At 39.9% G+C, this 9,874-nt stretch overlaps 1 long non-coding RNA gene and 1 pseudogene across 1 annotated transcript in view; one reads left to right on the top strand and one right to left on the bottom strand.

The window, feature by feature from the left end:
* Nucleotides 1-3,822: 3,822 nt before the first annotated feature.
* Nucleotides 3,823-9,874, bottom strand: part of LOC135364342 (uncharacterized) — a 51,931-nt gene continuing 45,879 nt past the window's right edge. Inside the window, exon 3 of the long non-coding RNA XR_010411220.1 lies at nt 3,823-4,169. This is a non-coding gene — a long non-coding RNA (uncharacterized LOC135364342). The remainder of the gene's footprint in view (nt 4,170-9,874) is intronic.
* LOC123839903 (large ribosomal subunit protein uL11-like) lies at nt 4,830-8,129 on the top strand (annotated as a pseudogene).

Here is a 9,874-nt window from a genome sequence, read left to right as displayed (position 1 = left end):
CCTGGGTGGCTCAGTCGGTGAAGTGTCTGCCTTCGGCTCGGGTCATGATCCCAGCATCCTGGGATCGAGCCCCACATGGGGCTCCCTGCTCAGCGGGGAGCCTGCTTCTCCCCTGCCTGCCGTTCCCTTGCTTGTGCTTGCTCTCTCCCTCTCTCTCTCTCCATGTCAAATAAATAAATAAAATCTTAAAAAAAAAAAAAAAAGCGAGAGCAAAGAAGAGGGACATGAACGTGGAGAAGAATATATTTTTCCCCACAAGGCTTGATAAAGTTGACGTCTTTCTACATGACTTCCTGCAGTTCAGGAGACAAGACTGGAGTAAAGGCGTCAAGAGTTCTGCTCGTCAGCCCTGTAACTTTCATATCAAACTGAGGGCATTGTCCTCTACATAGAAGTCTCTCCCGAGGAGGGCGGCGGTCCCTACAAGGGGAGGAAAGCTTGGTCCATGCTCCATGTCTGCGGAGCTGGGCGTAGGACAGTCGGGCTGTGACATTCCATCTCCCTTTTCAGGGACTTCAGCCCCAGTCAGTTCCATGGACAGCAGAGAAAGCCGGCTCTCTTAGCCCAGCCCGCTGGCCAAGCCTTGGCAGGTCCTTTTGTTGTGGCAAGGCTGAACCAAAAGAGAAGTTTCGCTGCACTATTTACTTTCTCTCCAGGTATCTCTGGCTCACCACTCTGGTGTAGCCGGCCCTGCAGGAGGCATACAGTCCCCTGGTCTACCTTTTTCTGCGCTTGCTCAGTGGGAAGAAATCCCACTTGACCTCAGCATTCCTTTCTGACGATTACCATATGCCTCTAGAGACCTGGAAGCTTCACCCTGGCTTGCACTGTCACGGTGGAGGCCATTCTTACCCGGGTCGGGCTGAAAGCTTGCCTTTTCTTTTTCTTTATCTTTTTAAAATTATATTAAGCTACCTTGTCTCTATGTGATTCTGTGACAGTGAATTGCACAGGCTAATTATTCCCTCCGTTAAAAAACAGTTTCCTTTACATCATGTAAAGCATGTTGCCTTGTCTCTAGCCTGAAATGATTGGCACAGGTAGCCAGGCTGAGTTTAATTAAGGGATTTTCATGTGTCAACAGCTGAGAATAAGAGTCTCACTTCTCTTAACTCAAGGGGAGACTTTGATTAAATGGCCATTATCCCCAGGACCACATCCTCCTGCTGTCTCCCCGTCCAGATCCTCTGCCTGTCTCCCTTCCTCTATGCCAGGAAGAAGGTCTGGGAAGGAAAGGTTACATTGCCCAAGACCACAAGCTGTCTGCAGAAGGGCAGAAAACACCTACTCATGCAGAGAGAACAGTGGGCTCTGGGGCTTACAGAACAATCGTACAAGATTTCCCTAAAAAGCAGAGAAGGTTTAAAACGTTATTTTCCCCCCAATTTTTAGAAAATATCTTTATTTACTGAGGCACCTATAAGCTTTTGCTTGTTGAATTGTTTATTTCATGAGTAGGAAACATATGCATTAGGTAAAAGGGTGTATAGCGAAAAGCAACCTTCTTCCCCTCAGTCCCCAGCCACTCAGTTCCAGTTCCCTGGCATTACCCTTCCACAGATATTTTGCTCAGTTAGAGATTTATGTATGTGTGCATATTCAGTTCTTCTGAAATTCAAATTTAATTGGGCTTCCTGCATTTTCTCTGGCAATCCTATACTGGGTGTCACTGTTTCTAGTTCTCTGGAACAGAACTAGAATATATAGATATATAAAATACATATAGTTATGAGTACATAAAGTTGACGTCTTATGACGTCTTATGATGCCATAAAATAATACATAAATAACGTATTATAAATAATATATGAAAAATATATTAATTTGGGGCGCCTGGGTGGCTCAGTTGTTAAGCGTCTGCCTTCGGCTCAGGTCATGATCCCAGGGTCCTGGGATCAAGCCCCGCATCAGGTTCCCTGCTCGGCCAGGAGCCTGCTTCTCCCTCTCCCACTCCCCCTGCTTGTGTTCCCTCTCTAGCTGTCTCTCTCTCTCTCTGTGTCAAATAAATAAATAAAATCTTAAAAAAAAAAAAGAAAAGAAAAATACATTAACTTGTGTTTCTACACATATCTATTATTTCTCTATCTATTATATCTATTATAATATATAATATATAGAGATACAGCTATTATTTCTATATCTATTATAATATGTAATATATATAAGATATAAATAACATATGTGAAATATATCAATCCATGTTTATACATGTAACTATTATTATTTCTATATCGTCTGTGTGAATATATATATCATATATATCATACATCAGCATGAACTCATATTTAACTTTAAATATATTTAAATATAATTTAATTTCTAAATTTTAATTTATAAAATATGTATTTAATTCAAATATTTAATATATTTAAAGTTAAATACGAGTTCATACTGATGTATGCTATATATGTTCATAATTTAAATATGGAGATATATGAGATATATGTATTTAAAATTAAATATGAGTTTATATTCGTGTTCCTGACTCTAATCTAGTACCATAGGGTTTCTTCTACTGTCTTCCCTTTGCTTATCTCTAACTTCCCTCTCTGATAGTGGAAAACCTGGCCCCATTATCCATCATCTTGTTTGTCCATTATTACTCACTTTACATGTAAAAGAGTTTCGGAATTGTTAACTCATAACCCCATGAGGAACAAATTTACTAACTGGAGAACAGTGTTTGCATATAGCATCTTTTGTCTTTAGCCTGATAATTCCAAGTCCAAACAGTGGTTTCCAAAGTTACTTAGATGAGCTCTTTCTTCCCCAACCCCTTCCTGATGTTCTATCATACATTTGTAATATAGTTAGATCCATCTGTCAAAGTCTGCATACCATCTTGGGATCCCCTAACATTCTGGTGGATTTTTTTTTAAGATTTTATTTATTTATTTGAGAGATTTTGTTTATTTATTTGATAGAGAGAGAGAACACGAGCAGGGGGGAGAGGGAGAGGGAGAGGGAGAAGCAGATTCCCCATTGAGCAGGGAGCCTGACGCGGGGCTTGATCCCAGGACTCCAGGATCATGACCTGAACTGAAGGCAAATGCTTAACCGACTGAGCCATTCAGGCGCCCCTCTGGTGGATCTTTTAAAAAATTGTATACATTGAAGTTCACTCTTTATGATGTATGGTTCTATGGATTTTGACAAATTCAGACTCATTATCCACCCCGTATCATACAGAACAGCTCTATCAGCCTGAAAATTCCTCCATGAATCCTCTTTGTAGTCAACCACTGCTCCCCTCCACCAACCCCTGGCATCTGGTTTTTATTCCTATAGTATTGCCTTTTCTAGGGTGATTATGCAGTGATTCTCTGCAAAGAAATGAGATTATTTTGGTTCGATTAAAATTACCATGATTCTTTCATGAGAAATGTATTAATATAGGATAAAGGTGGTACCATATTAATGAGAAAGTGGTTCTTACCATCTCAGTGTTCATTCTTTTGTGAGGACACAAACACATACACCCTTTATGCCACTGACTGGTCACTGTGAAAAGTGCCAAATAAGAAGTATAAAATGTATTGAGAATTTAAGGAAAGAATTTAAAAATATTTAGTAGATGTTAGATCCTTGTTAAGAATTTATATTCTTGGGGCGCCTGGGTGGCTCAGTCAGTTAAGCGTCTGCCTTGGCTCAGGTCATGATCCCAGGGTCCTGGGATGGAGCCCTGCATCGGGCTCCCTGCTCGGTGGGAAGCCTGCTTCTCCCTCTCCCACTCTCCCTGCTTGTGGTCCCTCTCTCACTGTGTCTCTCTCTGTCAATTAAATAAATAAAATCCTTTAAAAAAAAAAGATTTTATATTCTTGGCTTAATAAAAGCTTTACCGCTTGGAAAGGACGAAAAAGATTGAAAAGTATTCTAATTAAGGATAAGTCTGCCTTACAGAATATATTAAAATAGATTAGCTTAATTGTGACAACATGAATTGATTTCTACCCGATAATGTTGATACAATGCAGTTTTGCTTAGTGCCTGTACAAAGTTTCCAAATTTAGGTATAGCTTGCCCACACATACAGATCTACCTCTATGGTTTTCCTTGAGAACTATTTTAGCTGCCTGGTAAGATCCTCTTCGTGTCTTGCTTCACCCAGTATAATGACTTCACGTAATCATTAGGGTAATCACCACCTCACAAAAGCAGAATAGCCAGCCCTAAAAGAAATGGAGAATAAAAGAATATGGTCTCAAATTTTAGAAATTTAAAAATTCTAAGGTAACCAGTAGCCTGCACGTTGATGTATCCACTCAACCAACAAACATCCACTGAGAAAATGTTGGGGGCTAGATATTATGCTATAAATTGAAAATACAGTAAAAATGGAGCTTAGACTCTACTAACAAAGACTTACAGAGAAGCCAGAATAAGAGACTGATGCTTGTTAGGAGAAATGTGGTCAAGGAATGTAAAATTTGGTTGGACACCAGACAGCGCTTCCTAAAGGAGAGGACGAGAGAGTTAAATCCTGAGTTATGCTCTTCATCTTGAATGGGACTTCGAAGATTCAATGGTTTGGTTTCACTCAACAAATGTTTATTTAGTAACTCTAGACACAACCTGGACCATTAAGCCAATGAAGAAAACACTAGATAGCGTGCTTTGGTTTGGGATTATGAAGCATGCCTCAGAATGTGAACTTATTTTCCTCTCTCCCTATTCTTTGCTCTACTTGACAAACTAACAAGCAGAAGAAGAGTCATTGAAAACTAGTAATTAATGAGTATATAAACACTTAAGAATGCCGTTCAAGTGTTTAAACATCCTTGAGAGCCCTTACATAGGTCAAACATGTCCCTAGTCTTCCCATTTACACCATGAATTCTCCGGGCAAACTTCATTTTCATGTGCAATTTCAAGGTAAGGTTCAGCTCAGCGTTATGCAAAAGCAACAAGCGAATAGGACTGGAGGCCTGAAGTTGTATTTTAAGTGGAAAGATACTAAAAGTGTTTGATGCCCTATTTTTGGTCATATTGGATCTCCCATGCTGCACATAATCAAAAATGTATAATTTAGTTCATTTTTATATTTGGTCATAAATATTCTAATCTTTGGTTATTTAAATAACAGAATCCGCCCCCCTCACATTAGGGAGAAAAAGGGGGGAAAGAAATTACCTCAGGCAACAAACTGCGGGTTGCTGGAGTGGGGGGGTGTGGGAGGGATGGGGTGACTGGGTGATAGACACTGGGGAGGGTATGTGCTCTGGTAAGCGCTGTGAATTGTGCAAGACCGTTGAATCTCAGATCTGTACCTCTGAAACAAATAATGCAATATATGTTAAGAAAAAAAAAAAGAAGAAGAAGAAGGTAGCGGGAGGGGAAGAATGAAGCGGGGGAAATCGGAGGGGTAGACGAACCATAAGAGACGATGGACTCTGAGAAACAAACTGAGGGTTCTAGAGGGGAGGGGGGTGGGAGGATGGGTTAGCCTGGTGGTGGGTATTGAGGAGGGCACGTTCTGCATGGAGCACTGGGTGTTGTGCACAAACAATGAATCATGGAACACTTCATCTAAAACTGATGATGTAATGTATGGTGATTAACATAAGAATAAAAAAAAAAAGAAATTACCTCAGGCAGGTCAAAGAGCTTTACGAAAAACACCAAAATGTCATTAATTGCCATCTTTGGATTATGGGATTGTGGGTCATTTCATTCTCTTGTATGTTTTTTGTATTTCCCGAGGGCTCTGTAATTACCATGGCTTGCTTCTTTAGGAAAAACTTGAAATAAAATTACAAAAGACCTTAAGACAGTAGCCTGAAATCCGTGCGGTGCTTTCAAGAGCATTAATACTTACAGAGTAAACACTTTCGTAAGCAGCGTGATTGGGTCTGTGTTTAATGTCAATCTTTTTACTAATGTGGCTGCACGTAGATCCCGAATCAGAGAGCCTTAGTAATGAGAAACCTATCGGAAGACTGCACAGCACGAGTAAGCAAAGGCCAACGAGATAGAGAGGCTTGTAGAGAGCTAATAGCCTAGAAACTGAGTTAGATGCTAGGGAAAAGAGAACTGGAAGCAGAAGGGGCAGCAACAGAGAGAAATTCGGTCATCCCAATAGCAGAGCCTTGCTTAGAAAGCAACAGACATCGACTCTTTAAGGGACAAGATAACAAGATTAATAGAGCTGCTTGTTATCAGAATAGCTTTTTAGTGCTCTTTGAGGTCTGCGTGTCCTGTTCCTGGCTCTGTGGCTGATGAGATTATTTTGTTCTTTCTCTGCTTTGCATATGTTCTTGCAACACAAAGGACAACCTGAGAATGTATCTGCTCCTTGCAACTTACAAGAAGCTAACTGGCATAGACAAATATTCAGGTTGTGTCCAATTAAAAAAAAAAAGTTCTTTAAAACACTGATAAGCAGCCTAGAAGATAAATTTTTGTCTGTGTTTATAGTTACATCCTTAGGACTGAGCCCTCGAATAAAAATGGATAGGTCAAAGGGTAAAGAACTTTTTGAATACTTCCAGCTTTTCAAAAACTGCTTTGATTACGATTGACTTTGATTATTTTTGTATGACTTTTATATCTTTTAATTTTTTAAATTTTGTGCATTGTCTGTTTCTCTTCTGTGTCTCTACGCTGAAACTACATTTTGGCGGGCCCAATCTCCGTTTGCAACTAACTTTCCCAGTTAGTTATCCTTTAGTTTGTGATGTTTTTCAATGCACATATGGTTTCATGTTTATGCCGTTAAATGTACTCATTCTTTGATTTATTCAATTGAAAATTTGAGAAACGTGGTTGGATAATTTCAAAAGTTATTGAAGAAGTTATAAGCAAAACAAAGCATAGTCTATCAGTTGTAATTCAGAAAACAATGATGAGTAAAAACAAAACATATGTATAACGTGCTAGAGTAACAGGTACATTTATAATAATGAAAATGGGTTGAACTTCTTAAATTCTCCTATCAAGAGACAGTAGTTCTCAGACTGGTTAAATACATACTTATGCATGCACACGCAGATACATACAATCATGTGTTTACAAAACATACTCGAGCCAAAATGACAAAAAAAAAAAGTTGAAAGCAGATAGGCAAAGATATACTGAGGAATGAATATAAAAACAAAGCAAGAAGTAATACTGAACAAAATATAATGTAGGGCAAAAGCAGTAAGTAAGCCCCAGACCACCATTCTATCAATAAAGCTGCACCATGATGAGTCATGTGATTTTATCCATAAACACTATGTTCAGAGCAAAATACAATAGAAACATTTGAAGAAAATTCCAGAAACACAATTGTAGCGGGAAATTTTAACATGTTTGACTCTTTGACAGGCAGGATAAATACATAAATATAGAGAGCTGAGTAATTTAATAAACATGTTTGAGTTAATCAATATGTTCAAAATTATACATGCTTCAAAACGATATGCCTTCATTTTTTGTATGCCTGAAATATTTATAATAATTTAATATTTTGTCAGAAGTTGGGGACATCATAAATCGAGCAGATTATCTCATGTTCTCTCTCAGTCTAAAGCAAGAGAAATAAATTTTAAAATTAAAATGTAAGTTTTTGGGTTTTGGCTTGGAGCAGGCGAAGGTGCAACTGTCTTGGGCCGCCCCGAATCCGGGTTCATCTGACACCAGCCGCCTCCGCCACGCCGCCTAAGTTTGACCCCAATGAGATCAAAGTCGTGTACCTGAGGTGCACCGGTGGCGAAGTCGGTGCCACAACTGCCCTGGCCCCGAAGATCGGCCCGCTGGGTCTGTGTCCAAAAGAGTTTGGTGATGACCTCATCAAGGCAACCGGTGATTGGAAGGGTCTGAGGATGACGATGAAACTGACCACTCAGAATAGACAGGTCTAGATTGAAGTGGGACCTTTGCCTCTGCCCTGATGATCAAAGCCCTCAAGGAAACCGCCAAGGGACAGAAAGAAGCAGAAAAACATGAAGCACAGTGGAAATATCACTTTTGATGAGATTGTCAACATTGCCCGACAGATATGGCACCATTCTTTAGCCAGAGAACTCTCTGGAACCATTAAAGAGATCCTGGGGACATCCCAGTCTGTGGGCAGCAATGTTGATGGCCACCACCCTCATGATGTCATAGATGACGTCAACAGTGATGCAGTGGAATGCCCCGCTAGTTAAGAACTACAAAGGAAAACATTTCAATAAAGGATCATTTGACCACCAAAAATTTTAAAAATTTCCTAAGTTAACTTTTAACCAAAAGAGGAAATCCATTGCTCATATATACCACATCTTGTGTATTCATCTATCAGTTGGGAGACACTTGGGTTATTTCTTTTTGACTACTATGAATAATGCTGCTATGAGCATTTGTGCTCAAGTTTTGGTGTGAGCATATGTTTTCAATTATTTTGGGTGTATATCCAGGATTGGAATGGCTGGGTCATATGGTAATTACATGTTTAATGTTTTGAGGCACAAACAGTTTTCCAAGGCAGCTGCACCATTTTACATTCCATCCAGCAATGCATGAGGGTCCCAATTTCTCTACATCCTCGCTAGCACTTGTTACTAGCCATCTTTTTGATTGTCATGTCCACGAAGTAAGGGTTACATGCAGCTCCCTGATGCATGCCTGAAGCAGTCATCTCTCTTAGGTAAGAGTTACATGCAAAACCCTCTGTGTGTGCCAAGAAGACCAATCCAATGGATGTTCAGAACTGCTTCGATGCTTGGAAACATTATCTCCTCACAGAAGACTAAAATTAGTGTATTACCTCAATATTACTGAATATCTTCATAAGGTAGAGAATTAAAGGAACTGGAGAAATACCTCTTGATTGATCTCTGTATCTCTGTTCCCTGAAATTTCTGAATCATGCTTAATTAAAAGAAACAAAGTTTCATTTTGCTTTCTGGCAAATATATATATAACATCTACTTTAGCCACTCATCCATCAACGGACAGACACTTAGGTTGTTTTCGTATCTTGGCCATTATGAGTGACGCTGCAGTGAACATGGGAGTACAGATTATCTCTGTGAAATCTTGTTTTCCTTTCCTTTGGATTTATACACAGAAGTGGGATTACTAGTTTATGTGGTAGTCCTATTTTCAATTTCTTGAGGAACCTCAGTACTTTTTTCCAGAGTGGCTGCACCAATTTACATGCCCACCAACAGTGCACAAGGGGTCCCTTTTCTCCACATCCTCCCCAACACTTGTTATCTCTTGTCTTTCTGATGACAGCCATTCTAACAGGTGTGAGGTGATAGCTCATTGTGGTTTTGATTTGCATCTGGTAGGGGTCCATTTGTACTGTTTCATGAGGGGGAATTTGACCAAAGATGTCCCAGGACAGTTGGACACAATAGGCATCAGGACAAACATTGTCTGACTCTTGCTCTGTTTCTTCCAAAATCTCTACTTTCATTTTATTTTATTTTATTTTTTTAAAGATTTTATTTATTTATTTGACAGAGAAAGACACAGCGAGAGAGGGAACACAAACGGGGAGTGGGAGAGGGAGAAGCAGACTCCCTGCCGAGCAGGGAGCCCGATGCGGGACTCGATCCCGGGACTCCAGGATCATGACCTGAGCCGAAGGCAGTCGCTTAACCAACTGAGCCACCCAGGCGCCCATCTACTTTCATTTTAAATGGTAAGTATGGCCTTTCATCTCATCGTAGCGGTAAGGTGTGGGATTCAATCTTCAGTATAGAATTAGAAGAGTTCTTTTAACTTGGTTTGGTCTTTGGTCGGGGAATGTCAAATATTTCCACCATAATCCATCCTCAAGCCCATGACAGACATTCTTATGTATCCTGACACTCCACACTGTCCCACAGAGTTCTACTTCTGTCATAAAGTCCTTGATGGTCTAGAGCTTCAAGAAGCCACTACTGATAAACGAGAATTAGAG

Source organism: Mirounga angustirostris, unplaced genomic scaffold (genome assembly GCF_029215605.1).
Source record: "Mirounga angustirostris isolate CCGP_5_RB_7025 unplaced genomic scaffold, mMirAng1.0.hap1 SCAF_5, whole genome shotgun sequence".
NCBI lineage: Eukaryota > Metazoa > Chordata > Mammalia > Carnivora > Phocidae > Mirounga > Mirounga angustirostris.
The sequence above is the reverse complement of the archived record's forward strand: the minus strand, read 5'-3'. Positions and strand labels throughout refer to the sequence as shown.